The 18,299-nt window shown below is 38.7% G+C and overlaps 1 protein-coding gene across 2 annotated transcripts in view; it reads left to right on the forward strand.

The window, feature by feature from the left end:
- The first annotated feature begins 11,056 nt into the window (after positions 1-11,056).
- Positions 11,057-18,299, forward strand: part of CDH19 (cadherin 19) — a 121,813-nt gene continuing 114,570 nt past the window's right edge. Inside the window, exon 1 of one of the 2 annotated variants that reach the window (XM_033052514.2) lies at positions 11,057-11,211. The gene's annotated coding sequence lies outside the window, so the exon portion shown is untranslated. The remainder of the gene's footprint in view (positions 11,212-18,299) is intronic. The other variant, XM_033052497.2, reaches the window with a different exon arrangement.

The following is an 18,299-nucleotide window of genomic DNA, read 5'->3' on the forward strand; positions in this document are numbered from 1 at the left end:
CAATGCAGCAGAGGAAAGAGAAACAAGAATATTTTCATCTTTCTTCACAGATTCCATTTTTTTTTTTTTTCAGATGAAATTCCAAAAGATCACTCCTTTAAAATATATTTTATAAATTGAGGATCAAATCCATAAAGCAAAGATATCTCTCCAAGCTTATGTCTGTTTGTACAAGATTAGAAATCTGAGCCGTCAAATCACAGTTTCACAAAATGTCAGTAGCACCTTGTGCTTGTACTGCTCCTTGAACAATCTTTTTGAACAATCCTGGCCTTCTAGTCAAAACTTATTGTTTTTCCTTATAAATATATAAGGCAAGCAAAGCTAGATATAGGCTTTTGTGCTATGCAGTTTCATGGGTGTCAATGACATTTGACAGGCTAAATTGTAACAGGCTGGAGATTTAAAGTGTACCCTATGTTTTATGAGCAAATCATTTAAAGTGAATAATATAATCACAGTTCTCATAGTTTCTCTAGTGTTTCAGTTTTTCACTGATTGTGCAAGAACTATGAACTAAACACACTTTTTTTTTTTTTTAACTTGGATATTTAAATCCAAAGATTTTCTTTAGATGTTTAATACCTCCAAACTCCTATTTTCAATTCCATATAAACAAAAGTGAGAGTTTCAATCAAAAACAATAGACATACTGATAGAAGCAATATTAGGTGATCTTGTTTCACTTAATTTTCAGCATATATTTTCCACCCTTTTATTTTGAAGTACCGTCCCAAAGAAGTACAGATATCCTAAGCATGATGTCTTCAATTCTTACATAAACCCAGAAATCAATTTTAAAAATAGCTCATATATAATCACAGGCCATCCTAGTTCATATTTTATCAGTTGTCCCAAAAGAACTAGATTTGGTCTAATTTGGGATAAATCCTTTTAAGCTCTGTTCTGTGCCTTTCTGCAGAGCTACTGTCTTTTAATGCACAGTAGGTGTTACATTCCTTCTCTTTTCCTGTCAAACCAGCTCTTTCTGTGTTTCCTTTAGTTTGTGATATACTGTTTTCTGTCTATCAGTGAGGCCTTTGTGGGCCTACTTCCCTATTTCTATTGTTTTTTGTCGCCATTTCATGTGTGTCAAATTTTCGTTGTTCTTTCTAACTCACAGAATAAGGACTCTGTCCGGCATTTTGAACTCCTGATAAGTTTGCAATTCTCTGATATGTTGGAAACCCACTAGAAGGCTACATGAAGTTAAAGATGAATTTGTTATGGTAGAATTTATGGAAAAGATTGTTTCATCTCTAGATACAAAAGAAAAAGAGAAAGGATTCCAACAGTAAGCAGTTAGTAAAATGGAAAACATTTTTGATCAAAAAAGAAGAAGAGAAGGAATGTGAGAGAATAGTTTAGAATATTTAATTACAAATTATTTGGATTTTGGTTCACTGTGAAGGAGTAATAGATAGAATTTAATAATAGAATTTTATGTGTTTAAGTATCCCCTGATTTCAAGCTGCACATTAAGCAAGTGCAAAGTTAAACAATGCACATTAAAATTTTTATCTCTATAAGAATTTAATCTCAATATTGATTAGGAAAATGTATGTGCAATTATACATAGACAATACACATTCAAATATATGTACACTGAGGTTGCATCAGTGGAAGAAAAAATCTTAAATAATTTAAGTAATTAAAGCCCAAAAAATGCATGATATGCTAACACACAGAAAACAGGGAAACATCATCTCACTGAATATTCTGAAAATACTAGCTTACTTGGCAAGGCATCATCTATCTGAAATGTAGCTATTTTTAAAAAATATATAAAAATATATTTTCTAGTATTGTATATGGTAGTTAATCTCCCCTTCATCTCTTGTGATTTTAGAGTGATGATTTCCACCTAAAATAATATTCTTGCCTAGACCAAAGAAACAGGGAAGTCTGTCTAGCAAACATTACGCAAGAAACTGAAACTGACTGTAAAGTGCTGTGAAATGCATATTGTAGACACTGAAAGAAATTAGATTATCCTCCCATCGTCTTTCTTTATAGAAATATGGTATGTTTCTTGTAAATCATAACAAGAGCAAGTACAATGTTTTCAAACTGAAGTAATTTTTGAGATGATAGTATTCCTTAAGACACTGATCTATTTGATTATATTATCAAACAGAGAAAAGCAATCTACCACTGCTTCAGTTTTGTAGATGAAAAATAGCAACACTAAAATATAAGAATGGACTGAGGAATAATAATAACAAAAATCAAAACCAAAACACAACCTATTTTTCCATACAGGGAAATCCACAGGAGGCCACAAAAACTGCTTTGCAGCATGGAAAGTACTTGTATACTCCACTTCTTTCTCCTAATAACAGAAAGCTAATACAATTGGAGAAGTCAACCTGTTCTTCTTTCACAAAGAGAGTCAGCAAGACCTATTTTAAATACATATATATACATTTACAGCATTTTTACTATAGACCTTTTTTTTTAAAGTAGTGAAAGTGGAAAAAGTACAATTAGACAAATTATTCCAAAAATCAAAAAACAATGCTTTCCAGGCTTTAGTTTCCAGAACCAAATTCTATCTGCCCATGTAACCGCAATTACTTGTACAGAAAATCAGAATCATAAGTTAAGTTACTGTAAGTGATGTCAGCCTCATTTGTTGTCAGGAAACAGAATGTCCAGAAGATAAGGTCATCCAGAACTGAAAACAAATTTGTTTTCTTCTCTACTTTGTTATTGACTCTTAAGTTCTGAACCAATGTGTGAGCAACGCTAGAAAAATGAGGCATTTGTCATTTAATAAGCAAAGATCTAATGTTCAAAAAGCTGAGAGAAAGGAGGAAACATTGGAATAAGTGATATGTAGGGGGGAGGAAAAAAAATTGTGTGGAAAACATGCGAAAATATTAACAGTAGAATATGGGAAAATATTAACAGTAGAGGATAGAAAACCAACTGTGGGACCTATTATACTTCTTAGTGACTTCTGACACGTGGAACTGGTGTGGGGGTGTAGGCACGTAAAGTGATAACACTTGTGACCTGCAAGAAAATAAATTTAGAGTAAATAGAACACTATTTTTTGCGAGTTAAATTATACGCTAATAGTTTGAGAATTAAGGTCAGAAACCTTATTCTCAATCAGTGCACATATCTATATACACAGCCTCATTCTCTGTAATTTATAATAAAATCAGAAAACAAGAAAAGGTGAAGGAAATTTTTTATGCTACTCTTTTGGTTTATGGCCCTTTTTTAAAGCACATTTAGGCAGTTCTGTGGAATTCATATAAATGACTGGGGTGTCTAGGCAGTCTGACAGCATTATTTATAGGCAACAGCAACAACTGGGGACCAAGCTATCTTGCTTGATATGTCTCTGTCTTCTAGTGCTCTGAGTGGTGACTAATAACTAGGGTTAGAGAAGTTGCAAATGCACTGACATTAAACAAGAGAAATGACAGAAGGGAGGGGAAGGGCATGCAACAAAACAAAATGAAATAAAACAAAATGTGTTCTGTAGGAAAACCAGAGCACAGCACAATGCATTGTAGCCACTCTCTCTGAACATTCTGAGTTTTGCATTTTCCATTCAAAGTGTTTACACCTTCAGTATCATGCTGCTTTCAGCTTCACCAGGGAATACTGCAAATGCTTACAGTACAAAAGCCTTTTTTTTCAGTTTGTAGCAAGAGAGGTTCTTGTGGCATTCTCTTTGTGGCAGTTGTCTATCACTTCCTGAAAGGATGTGTCTGTTCTCAAATTTGTGTTACAAAATCAGGAAGGTTAAACATAAGAAGCAGTGAAATTCCAAAGCAATACAAAACACATTGCACAGTGTTGTCAGTGGTTTGTTACTGGTTTTCTCTATTTAAATTTATAGGGAACAAGATAATCTAATAAATCTGAAAAAATAGTTAAAAATAAACTCTTATGAGGCAAAACTCCCCCAAGACAGATATCAGGGACAAAACTTGCGGCAAGAGAAATTTAGGTGGGAATCAATATTTTACAGTGATTGTATCTTTTGCTATTTCAGAAAATTTTCAAATTAGTAAAATATTATTATTTTAGGAAGAACACACATGTAGTCTAGTGGAAAAGGTAGAATCAATGAGTTTTTAAACTTATTATTAGTCTTAAGGATTAACATGAGCAGACCTAGCAAAATCACAGAAAAAAAATCAGAATTTCAGAGTGACTGACAGGTGCCTGGATCAGTATGAAGTTTAAATCTTAGTATCTGCTTTTTCTAGCTGCAGAACTTTACCACAGTTCGTGTGCAGACAAGAAATCTGCTGCCCTTTGAATATGACATTAAATATCACAGGAAGTAAGTTGGCATTTTGTTAGTTGTCCTCTTATCCCTCTTGTATGTTTGCTAATGGATTGAAATCCTCATGACAACAGCAGTGGGAGAAGCTACAGCTCTCCAAATCTCAAACCAGGGACTTCGCAATTATTTTAGCAGAGTTTGAAGCACTCAATGTGCAGTCTGTGGGAGATATTATGAAAAACTGATGTCTTCTGAGAACTTCAGGCGTTGAACAGTGATCTGTATGCTGAAGGCAAGTAAAAAAAAAAAAGGTAGTAGACGTTGAAATAAGTCATGTAAGTTTAACTGTTAAATAGAGTGGCATGACATTTTATAGAAGGAAGGCAAGAAGATTTTCTCTACTGTTTTCTTAATCTAAAACTTTCCTTAGGCAGCAAAGTATCTTACTCAAGCTGTAGATTTCAGAGCAATAAGAATTTGAATTCTCCTTTCTGAAAAAGGACAAATTTAATTGTTTTGGAAGACCAATCTTGAAGAATAATTTTCATCTGTAAATATCCTTACGTCTGTTTATGCCACAGTAGTGCATCTACCTTGGCATATCCTGAGATGCTGGTGGAGAAAAGCAGTATATTTTCCTTCTAAATAATAAAAAAGGTAGAGATTAATGTGTTTTTACATATACATGTGTGTGTCTGTGTGTTTTGCTCAGTATATCTAGACATTTAACTGAGTTTTGAAGTGTCAGTTATCGAGCATGAAAGAATCACAACTGAAAATGCTGGATCAGAGAATTTTCAGAGATGTCCAGGAAATAAGTCACAGTCCTTCCCTTCATGACTACTGATTCCATTATCATTACTGTGAAATGTAGTAAAATTTTCTGTGTTCAAAAATCAATATTACAGTAGTTTCACGAATACAAGCCGCACGGATTATAAGCCGCACTTCCGGTGCCTCGACAATGTTGCTGTCTTTGTCAATAGATAAACCGCACCCCGAATATTAGCCGCACTTTCGTTCGTCGCGAGAATCCGTGCGCAGCTTTCACAAATTGGCCAATTAGTAACAGGATCGCGGCATAGCGGGCTTTACTGGCTCGGGGCGGGGCCAGGAAGGCTCGGCCCGCTCATGGTTGCCGACGGGGCCGGGTAGCCCAGCTCAGCGCCACGGCTCGGCGGGGCTGGCCGGGTGGTGCTGCCGCCGCCGCCGGGCTCGCTGGCCCCCCTCTCCCGTCAGCACCGCCCCGCTGCCGCGTTCCCTAGCCCTGCTGGCGGCCTGCCGCCGCCCGGCTCGCCGGCCGCGCCGCGCCGCGTTCCCTAGCCCTGGTGGCGGCCTGCCGCCGCCCGGCTCGCGGGCCGCGCCGCGCCGCATTCCCTAGCCCTGCCGGCGGGCTTCCGCCGCCACCACCCGGCTCGCCGGCCGCGCCGCACTGCGTTCACTAGCCCTGCCGGCGGCCTGCCGCCGCCCGGCTCGCCGGCCGCGCCGCACCGCATTCCCTAGCCCTGCCGGCGGCCTACCGCCACCGCCGCCGCCGCCCGGCTCGCCGGCCGCGCCGCGTTCCCTAGCCCTGCCGGCGGCCTGCCACCGCCGCCGCCCGGCTCACCGGCCGCGCCGCACCGCGTTCACTAGCCCTGCCGGCGGCCTGCCGCCGCCCGGCTCGCCGACCGCGCCACGCCGCGTTCCCTAGCCCTGCCGGCGGCCTACCGCCGCCGCCGCCCGGCTCGCCGGCCACGCCGCGTTCCCTAGCCCTGCCGGCGGGCTGCCGCCGCCGCCACCGGGCTCGCCGGCTCCCCCCTCCCGTCTGCACCGCTGCCGCGTTTGCTCGCCCTGGCCGGCACTGCACGCCCCCGCACCGCCGGGCTCCCCCACGCTGCTGGCCCCCCGCTGCCAGGCAGCCCCACCCGCCCGGCTTCCTGCTTCTGCCATGCTCCCCTGCACTGCTAGCCCCAGTTCTCCCAGGCTCCCCCGCCCTACTGACCCGGCTCTGCCGCCCCCCTGCCCCGCCCTGCTTGCTCAGGCTCTGCCGCCCGCCCCCCACACTGCTGGCCCCGCCTCTGCCAGGCTTTCCCACCTCAGCCGGGGCCGGCCGGGCTCCAGCTTGGCTTGGGGCTGCCGCGGGCTCTCACTTCCGTGTTGGCAGCTTTTAGAATTTTGTTAATGTATTAGTCGCCCCGGAATATTGGCCGCACTTCCGGGTTTCCACCAAAATTTTGGTCAAATTGGTGCGGCTTGTATTCGTGAAATTACTGTACTTGCCTTTTTTTAATTTGCACAAAACAGAATTTAAAGCCCTCACATTAAATTTCTATGATCTTTTCCTGAAGAAAAATTTCCATGTTTAGTCTGAAAATATTACTCTGGAAAATGACTTTGCATAGTAAATAGATACACAGAAATTTAAAGATCCGAAATTTAGTAAATCAGACTAAAATGAAATTACTCATGATGTTTTCTTTTTTTCAGTATTGGCTGCATAATAGTTAAGGCTTAAAATGGCTTTGCATACTTAGGTTAAATTAGGAAGAAGGAAAAATATGAAGAACTTTGTAAAGTGCTTAATGTGTAAGATGAACTGCAGTAATACTTACTTTGAATTTTGAGCATATTGATAAACTTGTCTACAGTGGCCATTATCCCATAAATAACTATAAATTATCATATCCCATTAATCACTATAAAAAAAGAAAAAACACCTATACTTTTTTTTTTTTTTCATATGGAAGTTCTGGACAGATGCAGATGTTGAGATAGATTAATTGTTTTGTCGTATTTTCTACTTCATACATACATTAATACATATCTACCATTAATTTCTAAAATTATTTTTCAGGTTAAAAACAAATATCAGAACTTTGACAGGACTTGGGGAGATTTTTACAGGTCCCCATGAATTTTAAGAGCCATCAGAGTACAGTAATTTCACGACTATAAGGCACACTCATTTGACAAAAATTTTTGGCCCAAACCCGGAAGTGCGCATTATAGTCCGGTGCACCTTATATATGGGCAAAAGTTCGGAAATTTGCTAACCCGAAAGTGTGAGCTGCAAGCCGCGGAGGGAGCCGGCAGGGCCACGGCTGCCGGGTGGAGGTGGGCCATGGGGCTGGGACTGCTGGGTGCCTGCGGGGGCGCGGCTGCTGGGTGCCTGCGGGGCCGGGGCTGGGGCTGCTGGCTGGAGGTGAGGCCGGGGCTGCTGGGTGCCTGTGGGGCTGGGGCTTCCAGGTACCTGTGGGGCTGGGGCTGCTGGGTGCCTGCAGGGCCACGGGGCCGGGGCTGCCGAGTGGAGGTGGGGCCTCGGTCAGCAACCACGTGGGGGGAGCTGGGGGAGGATCCTCGCTGCAAAAAATAGTGCGCCTTATAGTCCGGTGCGCCTTATATGATCTGCAAAGTTGCAAAATTTGCCGACTCCCGGGGGGTACGCCTTATAGTCCAGTGTGCCTTATGGTTGTGAAATTACTGTAGTTCCTTGGTGAGAAGGTATAAAAGAGTTATTCAGAAGCAATGGGCCATGAGAAGGATAAGGTAGGATTTTCCAAGAAGCCCTTATCTGGCCTCAGCATTGTGTAGCAGCAGGACCTGAGTACCTGGGGTCCTCTGGAGGAGATATCAAATAAGGGGGAAAAGAATCTGTGGGCTATGAAATCTAGAGAAAAGTTTAAAGGACCAGAGTCAAACTACTCAGAATAATACCATAATTACTCTCAAGGCATCATATCTGTGTCCAAGGCAACATTATCTATGATAACTCTTGGCGGCTCTTTAGTTTATCAGGATATTTAAAGTGAACCTTAGGTGAAGGACTCACATACAATATGTTTTTTAAAATGGAAGACTGTGATCATTTTTCATATACAACTCTTCATATACTAGATGGGATTGAAAAAAAATTAGGAGTGAGAAACTTGTAAATAGCACAGGAAAACAAATATTCAGGGTTAATTGTGCCTTTAAGCATAGCATGCTCCCTGCTGCAAGAGCTCCCATTTAGTGTTTTAGTTGGGGAGCAACCTATTACAATTCCACTTTTGCTATTTTCTTGTTTGTTAGTTTTTCTCAGTCTAGAATAAAAGTAAATCAGTCTGAATAAAAAAGAAGTTTTCTCTATATGTATAACAACAAAACCATGACAAGAGAGATTGATGTGTCTATTAAAGAAGTAAGTGAGGGAAATCATATCTTAGTTTGCTAAGGCTACGCTTGCTGTTCTTTTTCTAAATGCTTTGGAGTATAATGTTGTGCTTAAAAAAATAAAAATTAACCCATTCATCCAGCAAAATCAGGAAAATAATAATTTAGCTTCCAGGATAATTTTGAAAATAGCAAAGTATTCATGTCAGCACCCAAATTCCCAGCTGACTATAGGTTCAGTGATCAGAAACTTTCCATGCAATTACCTGTCATCTTCTTCGAAACGTAAAACAAAGCATAAAATAGGTTTGTGGGGTTTGTTTGTTTTGGGCTGTATTTTTTTTTTCCAGTGAAGAAGACTAGGATCGCCATACAGAAAGCTGCAGCATCTGACATTATAAACAACTGGAAAGCTCTAGGTATCAAAAATTTTTAAAACTAATGTTAAATATTTTAGGAAACATTATGATGCAGTTTAGTTGGTTACAGATAATCCTCTTCTTTTTGCCATTGTTTTAGTTTTGCAACTGCACTTGTTTACTATCAATCCACATCAAGTCAGAGAAGTTATTTAATTGTGCAGAAATCAGTGTCTTATGAAGCAGTGTTAGGGCTGCACAGGATTAATGGAAGCTGATGAATGGCAATGAAACATAGAAATAATACAGGTGAAAGCCTATAGATATTTTCACAGTTTTCATTTTCACAGTGTTTCATTCTACATTTTAATTATACTACTGGTCAGCAAAATCCACTTCTGCACAATGGGTTTGGGATGTTGCAAATGGGAATAACTTCTATGATGATGATACCATTGGAAGCTTCTTATTTAAGAAGTATTTCCTCCTATCCCTGCATAAACCCCTATCTGCCTATTATTTATCTCATCTGATCATATAAATGGTATTCACAGGGATTCCCACTGCACTTAGTATTAATAAACCTCTTGAGAGTGCCTGAAATAAATCAAATTTCAAATGAACCTGAAACTTTAACTAACCTACCAAGACATAAGACAGAGCACATAGCTCAGAAGTGCAGAACATGGAAACTTCACTGAGTTGCAGAACTTGGTATTACTTCTCAGTTGTGCCCTGGCAACACCTCAGGGCAAGGCTAAAGTCACAACTGCCTTGTCCTTTCATCCTTCTGCATGGAAAGAAAATAAAAGGGGACAATCTAGATCTAGCTGCAAACCAGCACATGACAGATGACTGATGTGCCTATGTCTCAGCAAATGCACACAGATACAGTGCAAGAATGATAAATAGCCTGTCTGTAGTTAAGCAGAAAATCAGTTCTCCTTGACAACCTCTGTTTTTGTGATGGCAGAATAGCTATTGAAGTCCAAGGCAATACCAAAATCAACTCACAAGAACGAATTTGTAGCAAGTATTTTGGCAACACAGTAAACCTGGAAACATGATTTAAGGAAAAATTTCCTCAGACTTTCAAGCACTGGTATTGTCTTCTCATAGACTTTCAAGCTTTCAAATTAACAGAAGCAGTAAAAGCCTGGTTCTGGACAGATTCTTCTGCAGTGGAAGTGTCTTTGAGCAACTGTGAAGCTGACCAGCATGTCAGGTCCCCATCATCTCATCTATGAAGCTAATACTAAGCTCCAGTGTGTCAATGAGAAATTACAAGTTGCTCAAAAACTAAGTCAGAGTGTAAACCCTTAAATTAGATGCTCTAACACATTTTTTTGTGATACCATCCTCCCTTGATTTTCATTATAATATTTAGTCTTATTATCCAAATCATTCATGTAAGCATGTATATTTGAGGAGTCATGGGATCCCACCTCTGGTGTTGGTCTCTGTCCTTCAGAACTACTACTGAAAAGGTAAAGGTGAACACAACACCTCCGTGACCTTGTGTGCCAAAATGTAGATTTGTAATTTCCCATTTGGAAGATACCTCCAGAAATTCCCTATGTCAAAGTTAGAAAGGAAATTGAAAAATTATTCCATCTTCATAAATTTGGATCCATGTGATGTCTAAATAGGGAACACAGAGATCCTGAGGCAGTCTCCTTCTTACAGATCTCAGCTGGTTTTTTTGCTATCACAGCAACCACAGACAGCTTGCTTGGACACCATGCTGGGATGAGTCAGACCTCTGTATGCATCAGAAAGCTTCCTCATGCCCAACACTTCTGAAGACTGGATTGAATGATGCAGAGAGGATGGTTTGTACCAGAGGAGCTATGATTTTGTGACACAAAATTCTGCAGATATTTTTGAAGGGAAAAAAATTTTCCACTAAAGTGTAGTGTGGATGGAATTGCTGTCAGGCATGTGAGAGCCTCCAGGATCTGGGATTTCAAGTCTGAGTCCAATATCTTGAATCAGAGACACCTAACTCTTTTATTGACTAAAAAACATAGGACAATAATGTTTTTTCCTTAGACACCTTCTGACAGTTAAGAAAGTAGACTCCTGGTTTAGACGCACATAAAATTTTTAAAATCTACTGTTACTTACGGTTAAAAGTACCATTCATGCAAAACATATGTACAGCATGTTTACTGTCTGCCTAATATTTATTCAAAATGCTTTCCCACTGCAGCTGGGAATGCTGCTTCTAACCACCAAAGACAAGTGCAGAACGCTGGGGATGTAGAACAATTGACATTGTTAAAGGCAACAGGGACAGCTTTCATCCAAAACATACTACGCATCTCACAGATGCTGGTTATCTCCCAGAGCTGGTACTGATAAATGATGTACAACACGAGTGATTGCTGAGACACAACCAAGCAGAGAAAAGGGTATCTAGGAGGAATTCTTTCACAGAAAAAGCAACTCATTAAATGAAGACAGCAGGTACAGCATTTATTTTTCCTTTGCACATCTGTCTTCCTTCTTTCTTAAAATTAGGACTTGTTTGTTTGCATGCTGCATTCTATTTAAAGACAGAATCTTGGTCATGACAGCAGCAAAACTTTGATTTCTTTGTGCCTAGGATGGGTTAATATAGGTATAAATGTGATCAAGAGCATTGAAAGGAGATCTTGAAAAAGTACTTAGCTTATGAGAAAGCAGGGTGCACACCCAAAAGAGGCCCTGTGCTTCAATATGCCTTACTCTTACTCCCCCATAATGGATAGCAGGTTCCTGGTTTTCCTCCTTTCCCTTTAATATTTCATGGTTTTTTTCCCCAATTTCAAAATATCTGAGTTGTCCTAAAGAATATCTCTATTGTTTGAAAGGTTGTACAGTTTTTTTTTTTATTTCCTGGTTTTGGCTGAAGTAGAGTTAATTTTCTTCACAGTGGCTGGTATGGGTCTATGTTTTGGATTTGTGGTGAGCAGGGGGTTCATAATACAGAGATTGCTGTTATTGTTGACCAGGGATTGCACAGAGCCAGGGACGTTTTTGCTTTTTGTACTGCCACGCTGGTGAGGAAGTTAGGGGCTGGGAGGAGACACAGCTGGACAGGCGATTCAAACTGACCAAAGGGATACTCCAAACCACATGGCATTATGTTCTGTATATAAAGTGTGAGAATAAGGAGGTAGGATGTGAGGTTTGGAGTGAAGTTTGTCTTTCCAAGTCACCATTACATGTGATGGGGCCTGGCTCTCCAGGGGATGGCGAACACCTGCCTGCCAATGGGAAGCAGTGAATTAATCCTTTGTTTTACTTACTTGTGTGCTTGACTTTTGCGTTCCCTATTAAACTGTCTTCATCTCAACCCTTGAGTTTTCCAGATGTCACCCTTTTGATTCTCTTCCTGATTCCACTGGTGGGGCAGGGGGAGTGAGTGAGTGGCTGTGTGGGGCCCCATTCCAAGCTGGGGTTAAAGCATGACACTAGTCTAACCTGTCTCATATATTAAATTGTGTAAAGAAAATTTGCAATTAATTGAAAACATGCATAAACTTCACAGATGAATGCCTCAGTCATTATCTTTCAATTATGAATCTTGGCTCTATCTATTCTTCAATATCTGGTTCTGAAATCACCTTCAAATCCTGACGTATAAGCTCAGTAACCTGTGTAGGATCTGGAAGATAAAGAACACTTTGAGTTTTGGCTCTGCCTTATGTCAGATCCTATTTATGGGGAAATATAAAAATTATCATCTATGGTGACTACGGTGTGGCACATATTTAATAGAATAAACATAATTTTCTCAGAAACACTGGCGTTTGAAAGCAGAAATCAAAGAATTTGCAATATGTTATACCAGGCTCTGATCTACTTCCAGCAATAATAGGAGGGTTTTTAAAGAAAATCAGACACTTTTATCCACTCAGGTCCTAGGTTCAGAACCAAACAGAGCTGAATATTAAAGTGTGACTCACTGACACTGATTCAGGAGTCACTGAGGACATTTAAACTCACCCAGTGTGGGTCATTGTAGATCCACTTGAAGTGGCATGATCCACCAACCATGAGACCATACAGATTCAAAACCTTTAAAAATTGCTTGTTTTAATTTGCTGTTGATGCTAAAATGTTTTCTTTAAAAATTGTTTCCCTTTAGGCAATTGATGACAGATATGGGGGAATGTTCTAATGAAATTGTAATTTAAAAAAATTTAAAAAGTAATATGAATAAGTGAAGAAATGTAAGTATTTACAAATTGCTCTTTCTTACTCAGGAAGGGAAAAAAAGACTTTTGATTTATTAAACTACTATGCTTTAGCATTTTAAAGTTTAAGCTTCTTGTCCAATTTGTTATTAATTATTTGAAATTATCTTTCATTTTGGAATTTATTTCATTTTAGGAAAAAAATATAGAAATTCAAAAATGATTTATTCATTTATGAACTAAAAAATCCTGAAGATAAACAAGTTATTGTCTTTTATGCCTCATTTTTATTTGCATTGAATTCAGAAATCTTAAGGGCTAGGGAGACAATATGCTTATACCTTTTTTAATGGTTTACAGCTAGGAAAAGTGAATAAATGAAGCAAAAATTTTATCATTTATTTTCATAGACTTTATTTCTCGGATCTACTTCATAATATGAACACAGAAAATGTTGCAATTCATGTCATGCCTCCCTTGATCATTATCACTATATTCAGTTCAAAATAAAATTAAATAGGTACAAACTGGTCAGAAAGTAATTTGGTTGGTCACTGCAAGAACAATATTAATCATCAGAAGCTAATGTATTCTTTTAGTCCTATTCACTCTCTCAGAATTAGTTCTAGAGCTTAAAATTATTCCATGGCCAAAGTAGTTTGGATTTAAGCAACAAAATCAATTAACCCGATTAATCATAGATCCATTTGATCAATGGAAGGCGTGATATAACAGCAGACTATGGTACTGAATGATTAATGAGTTTTCTTTCGGTCTTGGGAAGCCATAAATAGGCATGTGATTTTTCTGTTCCATTTCTATCAATAATTATGGGTCTCTGTACAAAATGTCACACTAGTTTTATAATAATTTTTGCTCCTATAATGCATGCTAAGATTGAGAAGAGACTCAGGTATTTGTCCTTTCCCTTCTTTCCCTTCAGCAGTAGTAAGGCTGACTAAACAAAGGGACTTTGCACTCTGGGTTTGGGTCATGACACGATAGATGGCTGGGTCCAATTACTTCTCCTAACCTGGCCTGCTGCAAGAAGGGTCATGTTTTAAAACATAAAAAAAAGGAGAAAAAGAGCACGAAGGAAGCTGGAAAGAGTAATCAGTATCCATGTCCGGTCTTTCTCTTCCTTACAATGGAATCATATTTTTATCCTTGCATTCCACAGAGCTTGGTTTGCAGATTTTTTTAAGTCTGGGATACATTTAACTCTTTTTCTTCCACAATGGTGGTACAAAGTCCACATCACCAAAGTAGTTGTTTATGATATCCTAAAGAAAATCAAATAACGAGTGAAAGTTTTACAGTGTGAAGGATGAAATCTTTGTGTGTAGACAGGATGGGGTGGGAAAAGTTGTTTGGAATATTTCCTATGGACTGTGCTATGAAATTGCAAATCTAACAGAATAATCAGTGAAACTTATTTTTCACAGGCTAATAGTTGCCTTCTGTATTCTGAGCCCAAATTTATCTGTCCCATGGAAGCGAACTCAGTTTGAAAAAGTGTTTTTCTTCACACAACCTGCCTAGCTGCGCTTAGTCTTGCATTGGATGACTCAATTACTTCTTTATGACACATATACTAGCCAAAAATATTCATTCCTTGCCTCTTCAGGAGTGTAAAGAAACACCCACGTTCCCCTTTATCAATTTGTTAAAGAACAAGATGGCTTAATTGCCACATTGTAAAGCTTATTTAACTAGAACCTTTAGTATATTACAGTACACAAAAGATTATACAGCTGCTTCTAGAAGTGCTTTTATGAACAACTCATCCAGGAACAGTGCACGCAGTGGATGCAGTATAATCCCAGTCTTCCTTGAGAAGACAAACATAGAAATTAGCAGAAGAGTTCAATCTGATGCCAGTGCACACAAATCTGAATGCTTTATCTATTTCCCTCACAATAGACTGATGTAAGTCACTAAAGAAAAAGAAGTCATTGCCTTTTCAGTCTGTCAGATCAATGGTCCGCAAATAAAGAAGCCTTCATGCCAAGAATTACAATAGATGGGAGATCTGTTACTTTTGTTTTCAGTGTACTTGAAAAATTAAGCCCATTATGAAGATTTGTGTATGCACTGGTTTTCTTGTTGTGTTTGGTTTTGTTTCTGACTATAAATCCATTTTTTCAAGACTTTCTTATTTGCAAATCCTGAATTAATACATCAGTATTGGAGATACTGTAAAATTACATTTCTGTATTAGAAGTGGCTTTCTTCTTGGAAAGAAAGTCTGCGTATTCCATTTCCTGATAGACCCATGGAAGGGATAGGGATGTGAGACATCCAAGCAAAAAAAAAAAAAAAAAAAAAAAAAAAGAGACCTGAAAGATTTAGTTACTGTAGGACAAAGCATCTTATTCCAGGTAACTAGCAGGCCAAATTGCTTGAAATATCTCCTTTATTGAAATATATACTGCTTTATTGAAATACATACAACATTTTTTTTTTGTTATGTGCTATGAAATAATGTTTAGGAAACACAGTTCTTGTTTGTTTTTCTAAAAACTGAATCTATATATGTGTGTATATATGGGGGTATGTGCTCATATTCTTTAGTTTTATTAGCCCTACTCACACAGAGAAACAGTGTTTGGACTTGTGATGTTGTATGAGAAAGAAAAGTGTGTCTACCACTCCCAAATTGTTTAATCCTTTCAAATTTTAATTTTTGAGCTAATAATGTTGTCTAAGCATCTCATTAAACTACAAGAAAAATAGATATAATCAATATAGAATTTGAAGGTTTTTTTTAATAAAATGCAAGAAGTTTTTCAGAAAACATAAAAGCAAAATCCTTAGGTTAAACAAAAAAAAAAAGTGAGATGTCAAGGTTTGAAATATCCAGGACAGACCTTGATAATGAATAAAATAGACTCTGACTGGGACTTTTTTCATTCTGGATTTCAGAGGAGCTCTTGGTTTGTGTGGTCTCTGTTACATTGGATGGACAATTTGTCTCATCACGATTTAATTTGTCACACACCACTTACTTACCAAATCCAGGGAGAAGAATAGTCTTAAGGACACTTATATTTGATTGTTGCAGTAAGGAAAATTTTATGCCCTCAGTGTCCATTACTTTTTTGCAAATATGAAATGAATACCCAAAAATGGTGACAGATGGAGTCCAAACACATGATAAATTGTTTGAAATCCAACTATAATTTCCTGTGAGTATAAAAACTAATTTGTTTTTTCTTTTTGAGCTCAAGACGTTGAAAATTTTACTTTATTTAAAAATCTTAATACCAAGGGATCATACAATATTCAATTGAAGGCAAGGAGTATTACAGGAAAAGAAAAAGTTGAAGCAAAATTTTGGTAAATGTGAAACTGATAGTCAACAGAGATTTATGTGTGTGAAACACAATAATCGTTATGCTAAAAACATCAAGCTTCAATAAAACAATGTTGATGACTTGGATATTGTAAGACATTTATTTTCTTGTTTCCATTAATGTTGTGGTAGGCTCACTGGGATTTTAAATTTAATTACTCTTATTTCAAATAAAATTGAGAGAAAAAAAGAGGCAGCAAATATGTTTGAAGACCACAGGTGAAATAAACAATTATGAGGCTGATATAACTCTATAAATTGTACTAGGTATTTTAAGTTAATTGTTTTTAATAGATTTTAGCATGCTTTGAATTTTTCAGAATGTTTCTGGGTGACTTTTTATATTAAAGATAAATATTGTTTCATATGCATGTGTGTAAACATACTTATACATAAATTTGGGTGCTGACTAGAAGTTAATAAATAACAACTGTAAATGGAAGATAGGTCAGATCGAAGGTACAAATACTGTGCTTAAGTTAGTATATTCTAAAATTATGCATTAATTCCACAGCATAAAAAATATTTTTATATGCCTTTTTTGAGATAGATATTAGACCAAAAATAATCCATGAGTCTATTCATGCTTCAGTATTTATTATTTGATTTTTATAACAGTATGAAAAATTGACTTGAAACATCACAACTGAGGTGTAAAAAAGTCAAAGACAATCAAGTTCTACTTTAAATTTTATTTAGGTTACCTATATTCACTATTTATTCCTCTAATTGCAGTGATCTTAATTCTTGAAGAAAATTCCAAACTCTGGTGAACTTAGAAATCAGAACTTCACACTAGTCCTTTAGTGGGTCATTGAAGTGGTTCAAAAAATTCAAATTTGAAATTTCTATCTCCATGTTACATTCATACATTTAGGTTTAGTGGATAATGTGATGTCTATAAGAATCTCTCTGTTGGTAGACACTGCTTACATGAAAATTACCTTTTTTTCACTGATATGAAGAGAACACCACATCACTGAGCCACAGACTAATGGTGAATGTTCTCATCACAAATCTATAACGTTTCTTGCATATGCTGATGTGTGTATGCTTAATATCCAGAAAAAAAAAAAAAAGAAAAAAAAAAGAAGAAAAGCTTTAAAAGTAATAGATTAAGTACTCTTGATCTCTCTCAAGGAATGTAAAGTAGGATTTTTATTGCAGACCATCAAATTTCAGTCTTGATTTTCAGTTTAAAGGAAGGGATGCAATACCTCAGGAACATAATCTTACTACATTACATCCTCTGCCTAAAATCAAAAGAACAGACAATCTGGAAGGTGGGATCACTTGTAATGAGCCACCATTAACATTGATAGCTACTTCAATTCTCACTCTTGCTGAAAGACTGTAATTAGCATTTCTTCAGCGAGAGAACACGCGCAAAACCATCAAATATCATTTTACAGTTAACTAAGTATGATATTGAGAAAGAAGTGAAATAGTTGGAAAACTAGTTTCTTACCATGATGTTGCCAAATTAATGTGCAAGCGAGGACTGGGAAATCTCCTCTGTGTGTCTGAGAAAATCTAAAAGACTACAGTAATTTCACGAATACAAGCCACACCATTTTGACTAAGATTTTGCTCCCAAACCAGAAATGCGGCTTATACTCAGGAGTGGCTAATATGTGAATAATTTTCTGACATTTACAACCTCAGAAGTGCCAGCCAGGGTGCCGATCTGAGCACCTGCTAGTAACAGCCGGCATTTCGCGATTGTTACAAATTGTTACTCTGTTGTGCCGCGGGTGGAGCCTGGCTGCCTGCAGGCAGCACGGGGGGCGGGAAAAGAGGAGGGAGAGCTCTCTCCTTCCCTCCTCTGCCGCAGCCCGGGGGAGAGACGGGGGGCCCCGTGTTGCCATTGCCACGGCTCGGGGAGGAGGTGGGGGCCCCGTGCTGCCATTGCCGTGACTCGGGGAGGAGGCGGGGTGCTCTGTCCCCGCCTGCCTCTACCATCGCAGGAGTGGGGGGGGCTCCGTCCCTGCCTGCCACCACGGGGCAGCGCCGGGCCA

Source organism: Catharus ustulatus, chromosome 1, assembly GCF_009819885.2.
Source record: "Catharus ustulatus isolate bCatUst1 chromosome 1, bCatUst1.pri.v2, whole genome shotgun sequence".
NCBI lineage: Eukaryota > Metazoa > Chordata > Aves > Passeriformes > Turdidae > Catharus > Catharus ustulatus.